A 14,643-nucleotide genomic window follows, 5' to 3' on the forward strand; every position below is an offset into this window, starting at 1 on the left:
CTCCTCTTGTGGTTTTGTAATTGGCCAATCTACCTCCACCCTGCATAGCACTAATCTCCTAATCTTTTTGTCCCTCCTGCAGCTTTTGCAACATTAGAATTTGACTGGCAGGGGAGAAGCCGATTCATGTCCTCACGACACAGGCAGAATTCTGACTATGCATCCCTTCCCATTTTCCAAACTTGGAATCCCATGGGACAAAACAGGAATGACTGAGGAGTCAGAGAAGAGTAGTTTTAAACTCTGCTGATGCAGCATGCTTCACAGTCCTTGGGGTGGGGTGGTAATGCACTAGTTAGCTTGGTGTGGTCTTGGGTAGGCTCTTTGTTCACTGCACTTTAATTATCCATAAATGCTATTCCTTTTTGTTGTATTTATTTATTTATTTATTGTTGTGATTAACTTATGTACAATTCGTTCTCCTCCCCTGTTGCATTGTCACCAGTGTAAACACTGCACCAATTTTGAATAAAAGTTGACTTGATGCATATCTTGTTGTGTGTTGTGCATTCCCATTGGGAGTGACTGACTGGATTGGCAGATTTATAACTGGGATTCAAAGGAACACAGACCGACTGTGCTGAATGGATAGAAGACCATTGCAGACTGCTCAGCTGTTTGACAAGAGACTTGGACTTTTTAAAGCATTTCTTTTCCTTCACAGTTTCCCACACTACCACCTGATAGCCGTAGTGCTTATTTTTCCTCAGCACCCATGTTGCGTATGTGCAGGAGTCAGACACAGTGAGAAACAACAAGTGTGTGCATCTTTATTTCTATTCCACCCCCAGGAAGAAAGCGAATACCCGAGTGGCCAGTGACAAGCAGTGCCCTTCTCAGAGGGTAATGCCAAGACTTGGAGCTTTACAGCATAGAAAGACGTTGTTCAGCCCATCATATCTATGCTGGCCATCGAACATCTATCTGGTCTGGTTTTCCAGCACTTGATTTGATTTATTATTGTCACATGTACTTAAGTATAATGAAATGTTTTGTTTTGCATGCTGTAGAGGCAGATCATACCATACAAAGTGCATTAGGAACACAACCAAGCTTTACAACGTCACAGCTGGAGAGAAGGTGCACAAAGGGTGGGATGGTCCACGTGTTTATGATTTTGTATCTTCTCCCTGATGGAAGAGATAATTACTGAGGAGGGAGAGGTCTTTGATGTTGCTGCCTTTCCCTGGCAGAAAGAAGTATACTGTAGATGGAATCAATGGATAGAAAGTTGGCTTGTGTAATGACCTGGGTTATGTTCACCACTCTCTGGTAGATGCTGATATAATTACAAAGTTTATCCGCCACAAATTCACCTGCACCTCCACACACATCATTTATTGCATCCGCTACACCCGATGTGGCCTCCTCTATACTGGGGAGACAGGCCGCCTACTTGCGGAACGTTTCAGACACCTCTGGGACACCCGGACTAACCAACCCAACCATCCCGTGGCTCAACACTTCAACTCCCCCTCCCACTCCACCAAGGACATGCAAGTCCTTGGACTCCTCCATCGCCAGACCATAGCAACACGACGGTTGGAGGAAGAACGCCTCATCTTCCGCCTCGGAACTCTCCAACCACAAGGGATGAACTCAGATTTCTCCAGTTTCCTCATTTCCCCTCCCCTCACCTTGCCTCAGTCAAATCCCTCAAACTCAGCACCGCCTTCCTAACCTGCAATCTTCTTCCTGACCTCTCCGCCCCCACCCCCACTCCGGCCTATCACCCTCACCTTGACCTCCTTCCACCTATCGCATTTCCAACGCTCCTCCCCCAAGTCCCTCCTCCCTACCTTTTATCTTAGCCTGCTGGACACACTTTCCTCATTCCTGAAGAAGGGCTCATGCCCGAAACGTTGATTCTCCTGTTCCCTTGGATGCTGCCTGACCTGCTGCACTTTTCCAGCAACACATTTTCAGCTTAAAAAAAAATTAGACAGGTACGTGAATAGGAAAGGTTTAGAGGGATTGGCCATAAGCAATCAAGTGGGACCAGTTTAGTTTGGGAAAGTTTGTCGAAATGGATGTGTTGGACCGAAGGGTCTGTTTCCATGTTGTATGACTCTAAATAACTTGAGGTTTCCTGCCTCTATTGTCTTTTCAAGCAGTGAGTTCCAGATACCCACCACCCTCTGGATGAAAAGAAATCTTGCTCAAATCCCCTGTACACATCCTGCCCTTTACTTTAAATTTATGCAGCTCAATCAAGTATTTGTCACAAAAACAGAAATTGTTGGTGAAACTCGACAGATCTGGCAGCATCTGTGAGGAGAAAGCAGAAAGAGAAATGTCCAGACTCCAAACATTATGCCAACAATTTCTGTTTTTGTTTCAGATCTAATTACTGGGCCTATTGAATATGTATTTGCCAAGCGTGGAATAGAGGCAGTGATGTAAAAGACCATATTAGCAAATAGCATTTGGCCGAGAGCCAAAAATCCTTTGATTAAGGAATTGATGGGGAAGAACAAAAGGCAAGAGGCAGGGGTATAATATAAACAAACACAAGATCAAACGTGGGTTATAAAGCTTAAATTTCACACAAATCCAGCAGGTTATTCGGAAGTACAAGCATTGAACACTCCAGTCCAGCACCGACACCTGAAAATCAGTCGTGGGTTAAGCAGCGTAAGTGAAAATTCGAAGTACTTTTCAAAAGCTACTGTCGGAGATCTTTTTGCCCCTGGATGGTTGGAAAAGTCCAAGGATTTAAAACATGTCAAATGATTTTACGATTAAAACGATCCAACACCATCCTCTGCTGGCAGCTAGGCAGTACTACAACATCGAGGGGACAATCTGAGGGCTACAATGATGGCCCATGGTAAGCCATCTCCACCTTAACCACAGCAGACGAACGTTGCTTTTCTTTTTATTTCAAAAATATACTTTATTTATCGAAAATCTTTATATTCAGACATAGTCACTAGAGTAGTTCAATTCTATACAGTTTTATATATGAAGAACAATCAAACTCAATCTCTCACTTCAAAATACTTTATTTATACACATTGGAGACACTAGGAGGGTCTGATAACTGAATGGGCCACTATTTACCTACAACAGGAAGCCCTCAGACAATGGTCTTTCCCCATGCCCCTTGGCAACAGCTGTCCCAAGCTATAGTGCGTCCCTCAGCACGTAATCCTGGACCTTGGGACGTACCAGTCTGCAACATTTAGTTGGGGTCAACTCCTTGCTTCGGAAGACCAACAAGTTTTGAGCAGACCAAAGAGCGCCTCTCACTGAGTTGATGGTCCTCCAGGCGCAGTCGATGCTTGTGTGCATCCCGGGGAACAGGCCGTAGAGCACGGAGTCACGGAGCTGCTCAGGACATGAACCACTGCACCTCACTGCAGATTCCCTTTTCAAATGCACCTTCCAGAGGGAGACGTGTGATAGTCTCTACCACCCCCTCATGGCTGCTTCGAGGGCAGTGTGCGGTGGTGCAGACCGACCGGGTGCACATGAAGGATCTGACGGGCAGTGCCCTTCTCACCATCAGCCGAGCGAGGTCTTGGTGCTTGTTGGAAAGTTCTGGTGCAGGGACATTCTGCCGAATGACTTTGACAGTCTGCTCAGGAAGCCACGTGACAGGATCCACCCTCTCCTTATACCTCAGCGTTTCGAAGGCACTATGTGCTGACCACTTCCTGATGGACTTGTAGTCACTGAGTCTTACAGCACGGAAATAGACCCTTTGGTCCAACCAGTCCACGCTGAACATAATCACAAACTAAACTAGTCCCACCTGCCTGCTCCTGGCCCACATCCCTCCAAAGCTTTCCTCCTCCTGTACTTATCCAAATGTTTATTAAAATTGTAATTGCGTTCACATCTACCATTTCCTCAGGAACTTCATTCCACACATGAACCACCTTCTGTGTAAAAACCTTGCACCTCACATGTTCCTTGAATTGCTCTCTTCTCTCCTTAAACATATGACCGACTCTTGAAATTCCCCGTCCTAGAGAAAAGCCACCTATCATTAACCTTTCGTCCTCATGATTTTATAAAACACTACAAGTTGTTGCAAAGGGTTTCGACGTGTCCAATGGTCCTGCTGCAAGGTACAGCAAAGTCACCATCGTCGTCCAGGAGGAGAGGGCTGCACTCTGATGAGGGAGCGATTGATGGGTGGTGGTCTAAAAAAAGGAGAATCTTTCATGTTCACCCGACTTAATTCTGGGATTGAAACCCACGCTGTTGGGACTGTCCTGTATTAAAAGCCAGCGGATGAATCACTTTGTAACAAGCAGCGAGTGGATCAGCAGCGGATGAGGTTGAACACAGAGACTTGTGCAGTGACGCAGAAATGCATGTTTGTGGGATAATGTCAACCCACACAACTGCGATAATTAGCGGGAAACAGATAAACATGGTAGGGCACATCAGCAGCAGGTCATTACTATAAATATAATTCAAATAAAAACATTAAAACAATAATAACTAAGAGCTTAATTATCTTCAAAGAGATAGAAGTTGATCCAAATAGAAACACAAATTTTCAAAAGAACATAATTTCACATAAGAAGATTCTATCAAATAGGAATGAAAAAACCGCGGATGACCGACTACTCCTCGGTAGAGTAGTGGATTAATAATCCCGCCTGTCTCGCAAGCGCCCAGTGTGCAATTCCCCACCGGCGAAACGGCAACATTATGAGTGTCAGGGTCCTTATATGAAGCCAGAGGTGGCCGGTTCAAGCCCCACATTGTGTAATGCTCCAGAGGCGTGCATTAACATCTCTGAGCAGACTGCTCGTGAAAATAATCGGAAGAACAATGGACACGCATAATAGTCGCCATTCTCTCTTCCATGGCAAGGTTGTAGCTCAATCTACCAAAACACCCATATGGGACTTCCCATCTCTGATGAGAGAGCGATCGATGGGTGGTAGTTGAACCTGAGGGGATGAGCTTGAAAAGGGGAATCGTTCATGCTGAGTCCATTTGGCTGTGGGAATTGAAGGAGAAAGTGAGGTCTGCAGATGCTGGAGATCAAAGTTGAAACTTTATTGCTGGAACAGCACAGCAGGTCAGGCAGCATCCAGGGAACAGGAGATTCGACGTTTCGGGCACAGGCCCTTCTTCAGGAATGAGCAGAGAGTGTTCAGCAGGAGAAGATAAAAGGTAGGGAGGAGGGACTTGGAGGAGGGGCATTGGAAATGTGATAGGTGGAAAGAGGTCAAGGTGAGGGTGATAGGTCGGAGTAGGATGGAGGCGGAGAGGTCAAGAAGAAGACTGCAGGTCAGGAAGGCGGTGCCGGGCTGGAGGGATTCGGCTGACACAAGGTGGGGGGAGGGGGGATGAAGAAACTGGTGAAGTCCAAGTTCATCCCCTGTGGTTGGAGGGTTCCCAGTCGGAAGATAAGACGCTCCTCCTCCGACCGTCGCGTTGTTGTGGTTTGGCGGTGGATGAGTCCAATGACCTGCATATCCTCGGTGGAGTGGGAGGGGGAGTTGAAATGCTGTGCTACAGGGTGGTTGGGTTGGTTCGTCCGGGTGGCCCAGAGGTGCTCTCTGAATCGCTCCGCAAGTAGGCGGCCTGTCTCCCCAATATAGAGGAGGCCACACCGGCTGCAGTAGATAATGTGGGTGGAGGTGCAGGTGAATCTGTGGCGGATATGGAAGTTTCCTTTGGGGCCTTGGAGAGAAGTGAGGGGGGAGGTGTGGGCGCAAGTGTTGCACCTCCTGCGGTTGCAAGGGAAGGTGCCGGGAGTGGAGGTTGGGTCGGTGGGGGGTGTGGATCTGACAAGGGAGTCGCGGAGGGAGTGGTCTCTACGGAAAGCTGATAGGGGAGGAGAGGGAAATATATCCTTGGGGCTGGGGTCTGTTTGGAGGTGGATGATGCGCTGTACATGGAGATTGGTGGGGTGGTAGGTGAGGACCAGTGGGGTTCTGTCCTGGTGGCGGTTGGAGGGGCGGGGCTCAAGGGCGGAGGAGCGGGAAGTGGAGGAGATGCGGTGGAGGGCACCGACGACCACGTCGGGGGGGGAAATTGCGGTCCTTGAAGAAGGAGGCCATCTGTGTTGTACATATTTTGAACTGGTCCTCCTGGGAGGACCAGTCTAGTTTTGCAACTACACTGGCCCCACCACCCATCTTTTCCTTCGCTACATTGATGACTGTATCGGCGCTATCTCGTGCTCCCACGAGGAGGTTGAACAGTTCATCCACTACACTAACACCTTCCACCCCGACCTCAAATTCACCTGGACAGTCTCGGACTCCTCCCTCCCCTTCCTAGACCTTTCTGTTTCTATCTCAGGCGACCGAATCAACACGGACATCTACTACAAACCAACCGACTCCCACAGCTACCTGGACTACACCTCCTCCCATCCTGCCCCCTGTAAAAACGCCATCCCATTCTCCCAATTCCTTCGTCTCCGCTGCATCTGCTCCCAAGAGGATCAGTTCAAAATACAGAGGGCGACGCCGTCCAATGCTCGGTAGTGTAGTGGTTAGTATCCCCGCCTGTCACGCGGGAGAACGGGGTTCAATTCCCCCGCCGGGGAGTCGGTGGCGTTTTGAAAGGCGAGCTCCATATCTCAACCCCGGAGTGCCGTAATCAAATCCCGTTTGCTCCAAAGGTGTGCATTCACACGTCCGAGCAGTCTGACTCTTGAAAACAATCTGACCAACAAACAAAACCGAAAATTGTCTCAATTCTGCTCTCCCTGGCAAACTGACACTTTCATCTATCCAGGCACCCATTCGAGACTTCCTGCTTTTTGACGACAAATGAAAAATGCCGTCCTGAAGAATGGTCACTGGACCAGAAATGTTGACTGCTTTCTTCCCCCACTCTCACCCCCACTCCAGATGCTGACTTTCTCCAGCAATTTCTGTTTCCCATTCTGATTTTCTTGTTACTTCGTCCCGCCAGTGGGCATATAACTCCCGCACAAACGGAGTGCAAATGAAAACCTTTAAGCAACCGGTAGCGACAAATGAATGTGAGGTTTTTTTACACCCTCGCTCACATCAAAAAAGGGGTCAGTCCCCCTCAGAGATTGGACCCGATCCTGCGATTAAGGTGATGCAACACCATCCCCTGCTGCTGGCAGACTGTACTACACCCACAGTGGAAAGTCAAAGTCATCTGAGAAGCATTTTTGTCTGCTCTTCTCGATAGAAGGACAAAGTCCAGTGGCTGGGTTAACATGTAGGTCAACACAGAGGCAAGGTTGAGAAAGCAGAACCTTCACTGTGGTCTGCTGCACGTGCAGGAACTGAACCTACACTGTTGGCATCATAGAATCACCACAGTGTGGAAGCAGGCCATTCAGACGGACAAGTCCACACCGACCCTTCTGAAGAGAAACCCATGCAGATCCACGTTCAGTCATGATGATATTGAATGGTGGTGCTGTCTTGAAGGGCTGAATGGCACAAGTGAGGACTGCAGTTGCTGGAAATCAGAGTCTCGATTAGAGTGGTGCTGGAAAAGCAACGCAAGTCAGACAGCATCCTGATTTTCCTGCTCCTCGGATTCTGCCTGAATTGAAGGGCTGAATGGCCTACCCCTGCACTTATTTTCTATGTTTCGATGTTAAATGCATGGCTCAGAGATTGACGTGAGTTGGAAGTAACCCTGCGATTAACTGTTCATCCTCATGATTTTATAAACATCAAGAAATTGTTGGCAAAGTGTTTCGACGTTGACAGTGGAGCTGATGCAGCGTACAGTAAAGTCACCACCGTCCTCCAGGAGCACTGCTCTCTGATGAGGGAGCGATCGATGGGTGGTAGTTGAACCTGAGGGGATGAGCTTGAAAAGGGGAATCTTTCATGCTGAGTCCATTTGGCTGTGGGAATTGAAGCCAGGCTGTTGGATTTGTGTTGTATTACAGGCCAGCGTGTGAACCAGTTTGTAGGAGGCAGGTAATGAGAGCGCGTGGATCAGCAGTGGACGAAGTTGAACACAGATGGTAGGACACAACGAAATGGCTGTTTTACAGCAGCAGCGGATTACTTTACAGATAGATATTCAAACATGAAAACAACAATTACTAATATCTGAATCATCTCCACAGAGGTAGCAGAATGATCTAAAGAAGAATTCAAATTGACAACAAATCAAAATTTCACATAAGAACATTCTATCTAATACCAATGAAACAGAGGGCGACGCCGTCCAATCCTCGGTAGTATAGTGGTTAGTATCCCCGCCTGTCACGCGGGTGACCGGGGTTCAATTCCCCGCCGGGGAGTCGGTGGCATTTTGAGGGGTCAGCTCCATTTCTCAACCCCGGAGTGCCGTATTCAAGTCCCATTTGCTCCAAAGGTGTGCATTCACATGTCCGAGCAGTCTGCTCTTGTAAACAATCTGACCAACAAACAAAACCGAAAATTGTCTCAATTCTGCTCACCCTGGCAAACTTACACTTTCATCTATCCAGGCACCCATTCGAGACTTCCTGCTTTTTGACGACAAATGAAAAATGCCGTCCTGAAGAAGGGTCACTGGACCAGAAACGTTGACTGCGTTCTTCCCCCACTCTCACCCCCACTCCAGATGCTGACTTTCTCCAGCAATTTCTGTTTCCCATTCTGATTTTCTTGTTACTTCGTCCCGTCAGTGGGCTTATAACTCCCGCGCAAACGGAGTGCAAATGAAAACCTTTAAGCAACCGGTAGCGACAAATGAATGTGAGGTTTTTTTACACCCTCCCTCACATCAAAAAGGGGTCAGTCCCCCTCAGAGATTGGACCCGATCCTGCGATTAAGGTGATGCAACACCATCCCCTGCTGCTGGCAGACTGTACTACACCCACAGTGGAAAGTCAAAGTCATCTGAGAAGCATTTTTGTCTGCTCTTCTCGATAGAAGGACAAAGCCCAGTGGCTGGGTTAACATGTAGGTCAACACAGAGGCAAGGTTGAGAAAGCAGAACCTTCACTGTGGTCTGCTGCACGTGCAGGAACTGAACCTACACTGTTGGCATCATAGAATCACCACAGTGTGGAAGCAGGCCATTCAGACGGACAAGTCCACACCGACCCTTCTGAAGAGAAACCCATGCAGATCCACGTTCAGTCATGATGATATTGAATGGTGGTGCTGTCTTGAAGGGCTGAATGGCACAAGTGAGGACTGCAGTTGCTGGAAATCAGAGTCTCGATTAGAGTGGTGCTGGAAAAGCAACGCAAGTCAGACAGCATCCTGATTTTCCTGCTCCTCGGATTCTGCCTGAATTGAAGGGCTGAATGGCCTACCCCTGCACTTATTTTCTATGTTTCGATGTTAAATGCATGGCTCAGAGATTGACGTGAGTTGGAAGTAACCCTGCGATTAACTGTTCATCCTCATGATTTTATAAACATCAAGAAATTGTTGGCAAAGTGTTTCGACGTTGACAGTGGAGCTGATGCAGCGTACAGTAAAGTCACCACCGTCCTCGAGGAGCACTGCTCTCTGATGAGGGAGCGATCGATGGGTGGTAGTTGAACCTGAGGGGATGAGCTTGAAAAGGGGAATCTTTCATGCTGAGTCCATTTGGCTGTGGGAATTGAAGCCAGGCTGTTGGATTTGTGTTGTATTACAGGCCAGCGTGTGAACCAGTTTGTAGGAGGCAGGTAATGAGAGCGCGTGGATCAGCAGTGGACGAAGTTGAACACAGATGGTAGGACACAACGAAATGGCTGTTTTACAGCAGCAGCGGATTACTTTACAGATAGATATTCAAACATGAAAACAACAATTACTAATATCTGAATCATCTCCACAGAGGTAGCAGAATGATCTAAAGAAGAATTCAAATTGACAACAAATCAAAATTTCACATAAGAACATTCTATCTAATACCAATGAAACAGAGGGCGACGCCGTCCAATCCTCGGTAGTATAGTGGTTAGTATCCCCGCCTGTCACGCGGGTGACCGGGGTTCAATTCCCCACCGGGGAGTCGGTGGCATTTTGAGGGGTCAGCTCCATTTCTCAACCCCGGAGTGCCGTATTCAAGTCCCATTTGCTCCAAAGGTGTGCATTCACATGTCCGAGCAGTCTGCTCTTGTAAACAATCTGACCAACAAACAAAACCGAAAATTGTCTCAATTCTGCTCTCCCTGGCAAACTTACACTTTCATCTATCCAGGCACCCATTCGAGACTTCCTGCTTTTTGACGACAAATGAAAAATGCCGTCCTGAAGAAGGGTCACTGGACCAGAAACGTTGACTGCGTTCTTCCCCCACTCTCACCCCCACTCCAGATGCTGACTTTCTCCAGCAATTTCTGTTTCCCATTCTGATTTTCTTGTTACTTCGTCCCGTCAGTGGGCTTATAACTCCCGCGCAAACGGAGTGCAAATGAAAACCTTTAAGCAACCGGTAGCGACAAATGAATGTGAGGTTTTTTTACACCCTCCCTCACATCAAAAAGGGGTCAGTCCCCCTCAGAGATTGGACCCGATCCTGCGATTAAGGTGATGCAACACCATCCCCTGCTGCTGGCAGACTGTACTACACCCACAGTGGAAAGTCAAAGTCATCTGAGAAGCATTTTTGTCTGCTCTTCTCGATAGAAGGACAAAGCCCAGTGGCTGGGTTAACATGTAGGTCAACACAGAGGCAAGGTTGAGAAAGCAGAACCTTCACTGTGGTCTGCTGCACGTGCAGGAACTGAACCTACACTGTTGGCATCATAGAATCACCACAGTGTGGAAGCAGGCCATTCAGACGGACAAGTCCACACCGACCCTTCTGAAGAGAAACCCATGCAGATCCACGTTCAGTCATGATGATATTGAATGGTGGTGCTGTCTTGAAGGGCTGAATGGCACAAGTGAGGACTGCAGTTGCTGGAAATCAGAGTCTCGATTAGAGTGGTGCTGGAAAAGCAACGCAAGTCAGACAGCATCCTGATTTTCCTGCTCCTCGGATTCTGCCTGAATTGAAGGGCTGAATGGCCTACCCCTGCACTTATTTTCTATGTTTCGATGTTAAATGCATGGCTCAGAGATTGACGTGAGTTGGAAGTAACCCTGCGATTAACTGTTCATCCTCATGATTTTATAAACATCAAGAAATTGTTGGCAAAGTGTTTCGACGTTGACAGTGGAGCTGATGCAGCGTACAGTAAAGTCACCACCGTCCTCCAGGAGCACTGCTCTCTGATGAGGGAGCGATCGATGGGTGGTAGTTGAACCTGAGGGGATGAGCTTGAAAAGGGGAATCTTTCATGCTGAGTCCATTTGGCTGTGGGAATTGAAGCCAGGCTGTTGGATTTGTGTTGTATTACAGGCCAGCGTGTGAACCAGTTTGTAGGAGGCAGTAATGAGAGCGCGTGGATCAGCAGTGGACGAAGTTGAACACAGATGGTAGGACACAACGAAATGGCTGTTTTACAGCAGCAGCGGATTACTTTACAGATAGATATTCAAACATGAAAACAACAATAACTAATATCTGAATCATCTCCACAGAGGTAGCAGAATGATCTAAAGAAGAGTTCAAATTGACAACAAATCAAAATTTCACATAAGAACATTCTATCTAATACCAATGAAACAGAGGGCGACGCCGTCCAATCCTCGGTAGTATAGTGGTTAGTATCCCCGCCTGTCACGCGGGAGACCGGGGTTCAATTCCCCGCCGGGGAGTCGGTGGCATTTTGAGGGGTCAGCTCCATTTCTCAACCCCGGAGTGCCGTATTCAAGTCCCGTTTGCTCCAAAGGTGTGCATTCACATGTCCGAGCAGTCTGCTCTTGTAAACAATCTGACCAACAAACAAAACCGAAAATTGTCTCAATTCTGCTCTCCCTGGCAAACTTACACTTTCATCTATCCAGGCACCCATTCGAGACTTCCTGCTTTTTGACGACAAATGAAAAATGCCGTCCTGAAGAATGGCGTCCTGAAGAAACGTTGACTGCGTTCTTCCCCCACTCTCACCCCCACTCCAGATGCTGACTTTCTCCAGCAATTTCTGTTTCCCATTCTGATTTTCTTGTTACTTCGTCCCGTCAGTGGGCTTATAACTCCCGCGCAAACGGAGTGCAAATGAAAACCTTTAAGCAACCGGTAGCGACAAATGAATGTGAGGTTTTTTTACACCCTCCCTCACATCAAAAAGGGGTCAGTCCCCCTCAGAGATTGGACCCGATCCTGCGATTAAGGTGATGCAACACCATCCCCTGCTGCTGGCAGACTGTACTACACCCACAGTGGAAAGTCAAAGTCATCTGAGAAGCATTTTTGTCTGCTCTTCTCGATAGAAGGACAAAGCCCAGTGGCTGGGTTAACATGTAGGTCAACACAGAGGCAAGGTTGAGAAAGCAGAACCTTCACTGTGGTCTGCTGCACGTGCAGGAACTAAACCTACACTGTTGGCATCATAGAATCACCACAGTGTGGAAGCAGGCCATTCAGACGGACAAGTCCACACCGACCCTTCTGAAGAGAAACCCATGCAGATCCACGTTCAGTCATGATGATATTGAATGGTGGTGCTGTCTTGAAGGGCTGAATGGCACAAGTGAGGACTGCAGTTGCTGGAAATCAGAGTCTCGATTAGAGTGGTGCTGGAAAAGCAACGCAAGTCAGACAGCATCCTGATTTTCCTGCTCCTCGGATTCTGCCTGAATTGAAGGGCTGAATGGCCTACCCCTGCACTTATTTTCTATGTTTCGATGTTAAATGCATGGCTCAGAGATTGACGTGAGTTGGAAGTAACCCTGCGATTAACTGTTCATCCTCATGATTTTATAAACATCAAGAAATTGTTGGCAAAGTGTTTCGACGTTGACAGTGGAGCTGATGCAGCATACAGTAAAGTCACCACCGTCCTCCAGGAGCACTGCTCTCTGATGAGGGAGCGATCGATGGGTGGTAGTTGAACCTGAGGGGATGAGCTTGAAAAGGGGAATCTTTCATGCTGAGTCCATTTGGCTGTGGGAATTGAAGCCAGGCTGTTGGATTTGTGTTGTATTACAGGCCAGCGTGTGAACCAGTTTGTAGGAGGCAGGTAATGAGAGCGCGTGGATCAGCAGTGGACGAAGTTGAACACAGATGGTAGGACACAACGAAATGGCTGTTTTACAGCAGCAGCGGATTACTTTACAGATAGATATTCAAACATGAAAACAACAATAACTAATATCTGAATCATCTCCACGGAGGAAGCAGAATGATCTAAAGAAGAATTCAAATTGACAACAAATCAAAATTTCACATAAGAACATTCTATCTAATACCAATGAAACAGAGGGCGACGCCGTCCAATCCTCGGTAGTATAGTGGTTAGTATCCCCGCCTGTCACGCGGGAGACCGGGGTTCAATTCCCCGCCGGGGAGTCGGTGGCATTTTGAGGGGTCAGCTCCATTTCTCAACCCCGGAGTGCCGTATTCAAGTCCCGTTTGCTCCAAAGGTGTGCATTCACATGTCCGAGCAGTCTGCTCTTGTAAACAATCTGACCAACAAACAAAACCGAAAATTGTCTCAATTCTGCTCTCCCTGGCAAACTTACACTTTCATCTATCCAGGCACCCATTCGAGACTTCCTGCTTTTTGACGACAAATGAAAAATGCCGTCCTGAAGAATGGCGTCCTGAAGAAACGTTGACTGCGTTCTTCCCCCACTCTCACCCCCACTCCAGATGCTGACTTTCTCCAGCAATTTCTGTTTCCCATTCTGATTTTCTTGTTACTTCGTCCCGTCAGTGGGCTTATAACTCCCGCGCAAACGGAGTGCAAATGAAAACCTTTAAGCAACCGGTAGCGACAAATGAATGTGAGGTTTTTTTACACCCTCCCTCACATCAAAAAGGGGTCAGTCCCCCTCAGAGATTGGACCCGATCCTGCGATTAAGGTGATGCAACACCATCCCCTGCTGCTGGCAGACTGTACTACACCCACAGTGGAAAGTCAAAGTCATCTGAGAAGCATTTTTGTCTGCTCTTCTCGATAGAAGGACAAAGCCCAGTGGCTGGGTTAACATGTAGGTCAACACAGAGGCAAGGTTGAGAAAGCAGAACCTTCACTGTGGTCTGCTGCACGTGCAGGAACTGAACCTACACTGTTGGCATCATAGAATCACCACAGTGTGGAAGCAGGCCATTCAGACGGACAAGTCCACACCGACCCTTCTGAAGAGAAACCCATGCAGATCCACGTTCAGTCATGATGATATTGAATGGTGGTGCTGTCTTGAAGGGCTGAATGGCACAAGTGAGGACTGCAGTTGCTGGAAATCAGAGTCTCGATTAGAGTGGTGCTGGAAAAGCAACGCAAGTCAGACAGCATCCTGATTTTCCTGCTCCTCGGATTCTGCCTGAATTGAAGGGCTGAATGGCCTACCCCTGCACTTATTTTCTATGTTTCGATGTTAAATGCATGGCTCAGAGATTGACGTGAGTTGGAAGTAACCCTGCGATTAACTGTTCATCCTCATGATTTTATAAACATCAAGAAATTGTTGGCAAAGTGTTTCGACGTTGACAGTGGAGCTGATGCAGCGTACAGTAAAGTCACCACCGTCCTCCAGGAGCACTGCTCTCTGATGAGGGAGCGATCGATGGGTGGTAGTTGAACCTGAGGGGATGAGCTTGAAAAGGGGAATCTTTCATGCTGAGTCCATTTGGCTGTGGGAATTGAAGCCAGGCTGTTGGATTTGTGTTGTATTACAGGCCA

At 47.7% G+C, this 14,643-nt stretch overlaps 3 non-coding genes across 3 annotated transcripts; all 3 read left to right on the plus strand.

The window, feature by feature from the left end:
* Positions 1–8,152: 8,152 nt before the first annotated feature.
* trnad-guc (transfer RNA aspartic acid (anticodon GUC)) lies at positions 8,153–8,224 on the plus strand. The gene has a single exon. It is a non-coding gene; the product is annotated as a tRNA-Asp (tRNA).
* A 3,317-nt stretch (positions 8,225–11,541) lies between these two features.
* On the plus strand, positions 11,542–11,613 carry trnad-guc (transfer RNA aspartic acid (anticodon GUC)). The gene has a single exon. It is a non-coding gene; the product is annotated as a tRNA-Asp (tRNA).
* A 1,621-nt stretch (positions 11,614–13,234) lies between these two features.
* On the plus strand, positions 13,235–13,306 carry trnad-guc (transfer RNA aspartic acid (anticodon GUC)). The gene has a single exon. It is a non-coding gene; the product is annotated as a tRNA-Asp (tRNA).
* Positions 13,307–14,643: the final 1,337 nt, after the last annotated feature.

Source organism: Chiloscyllium plagiosum, unplaced genomic scaffold (genome assembly GCF_037043375.1).
Source record: "Chiloscyllium plagiosum isolate Xiang-an unplaced genomic scaffold, Cpla_swu_hap1 HiC_scaffold_35, whole genome shotgun sequence".
Taxonomy (NCBI): domain Eukaryota; kingdom Metazoa; phylum Chordata; class Chondrichthyes; order Orectolobiformes; family Hemiscylliidae; genus Chiloscyllium; species Chiloscyllium plagiosum.